Below are 2,189 nucleotides of genomic sequence, written 5' to 3' on the forward strand. Positions count from 1 at the left end.
TCCTGGAAAGTTTCCAAAATTTCTGGAACGTTTCCGAAATTTACTAGAAATTTTCCACCTTTTTGCAACCCTACTTGTAAGAAAGCCGGTTTCCACCTCAGAAAAAAAAAAAAAATGTTAAAGCACAATTCTGACTTTATTTCTCTCAGTTCCAACTTTTTATTTTCTCAGAGAAAGTGTCAAAATTATGAGATGTTCATTTCGGGAAAGAAAAAGTCAGAATTGCAAGATGTCAATTTAAAATTCAGATGAAAAAACTCCAAATTCTGGGCCAAAAAAATCTGAATTGCGAGATACACACTCGGAATTCCAAGAAAAAAAACAGACTTTTTCCTTTCCTGGAATTCTGAGATATTTTTTTGAAATTCTGAGGAAAAAAAGTCAAAGCTACATGATATAAATTTGAAACTCCAAGGAAAAAAATTTGAATTGCGAGAGGTTTTAACTTTGAATTTCCGAGATAAAGTCAAAATTGCGAGATATAAACTTCCAAAATTTAAAGGAAAAAGGCCAGAATTGTGAGCTGTTAACTCAGAATTTTGTGGGAAAAAAGTCAGAATTGCGAGATACAGACTTGGAATTCCAAGAAAAAAATGGCCTTTTTATGTTCCTGGAATTCTGAGATATAAATTTGAAATTCTGAGGAAAAAAGTCAAAGCTGTATGATATAAACTTGAAATTACAAGGGAAAAAAATAGAATTGTGAGATGTTAACTGAATTCCGAGAAAAAAAGATACAGGTTTGAAAATGTCAAAATTGCGAGATATAAACTTCCGAAATTCGAAGGAAAAAGGTCATTTAAAAGATGTTAACTCAGAATTTTTTGGGAAAAAGTCAGAATTGCGAGATACAGACTCAGAATTCCAAGAAAAAATTCTGACTTTTTCTTTCCTGAAATTTGAAATTCTGAGGTAAAACTTCAAAGCTACGAGATATAAACTTGAATTTCCAAGGAAAAAAATTTGAATTGCAAGATTTTAAATCTGAATTCTGAGAAAAAAAGTCAGAACTGCAAGATACAGATTTGGAATTGCAAGAAAAAAGTCGGAATTGCGAGATCCTAACTACAAATTTAAAGATATACACTCAGACTTGCCAGAAATAAATTAAGAATTGTGTAATAAAAAAAAGTCAATTACCTTTATGTTCACATTGCGTGGTGGAAACAGGCTTCCATATACTTGAGATTCTTATAAACTGAGCTTTTTCAGGTTGCATAGCAAAACAAGGAGCGCAAAACTACCGACAGACGTTTTTTTTTTTCCAAACTCAGAAAGAAATGTTTCATCCAAAGCGGCTTTACAAATAGCTTTACCACCATGGGATAATATATATACCTCTTTCCAAAACACCTGACTCTATTTCATCTCATAATAAAAAATATATCACACGTAGAAGCGAAGGACCCAGCTGCTATATATGTGACTTTTGATGATACACCTTACGTTAATAAAAAAACAACGTCTGAGAGCCGAGCAAGCCGCAGACAATAGCAACTCTCCGTATCCATCATATCGCATACTGTATCTTTGATACGTCTTCAAAAGACGTCCCAGTGTCTGTATACAGCATCCCGCTCACAGTCTTTTCATACAGAATGATTCAAAATAAATTAAAACAAAGATTGGCCATGCTCTTTTATCAAATTACAAGGCGAAAAAAAAAGAAGAGAAAAATATCACCATTGGCTCTTCCATCCAGGGCAAAGAAAAACTGTGATTTTAATCCCCAAACCTTAAGGATAAAAATAGTTTTCTAAGATGATCGGAGGACAGAGGCGTTAAAAACTCTAGCAGCTAACACTGCTGCGAATCCCCGAATCCCACTCGCTTGATCGGCTTGTGCAGAGAGTCTCCTGAAAGAGTTCCTTCCTCCATCATCTGTACCTCTGGTTATTCTTTCACTGAGGGGAGAGGACAGCCGAGTCCTGGGCGTAATCATTAGACAGTTCCTCTCGTTCTCTCATGTCCATTTCCTCTGTAGATTCACCTGGAGGACTTCAGTGTCACCGGAACTCGTAGATGGGTGCGCTGTGTTCAGGGACGTGTGTGAGGTTCAAAGACTGATACCTGATAAGAACAGGATTACAATTGGGTTCCTGAGGTGATATATATTGAAGATTTATGATAAACATTTTTTTTTTAATTCTATACCATTCAGAGCTTCTGTGGTAGTAGTAACCCTCTAT

The 2,189-nt window shown here is 35.3% G+C and overlaps 1 long non-coding RNA gene across 1 annotated transcript; it reads right to left on the reverse strand.

The window, feature by feature from the left end:
• Positions 1-1,262: 1,262 nt before the first annotated feature.
• LOC107683206 (uncharacterized) lies at positions 1,263-2,189 on the reverse strand. The gene is made up of 2 exons (XR_001633685.1): positions 2,155-2,189; positions 1,263-2,070 (listed from the first exon to the last, which is right to left on the reverse strand). It is a non-coding gene; the product is annotated as an uncharacterized LOC107683206 (long non-coding RNA).

This window comes from Sinocyclocheilus anshuiensis, unplaced genomic scaffold, assembly GCF_001515605.1.
Source record: "Sinocyclocheilus anshuiensis isolate Anshui unplaced genomic scaffold, SAMN03320099.WGS_v1.1 C33041703, whole genome shotgun sequence".
Classification (NCBI taxonomy): Eukaryota; Metazoa; Chordata; class Actinopteri; order Cypriniformes; family Cyprinidae; genus Sinocyclocheilus; species Sinocyclocheilus anshuiensis.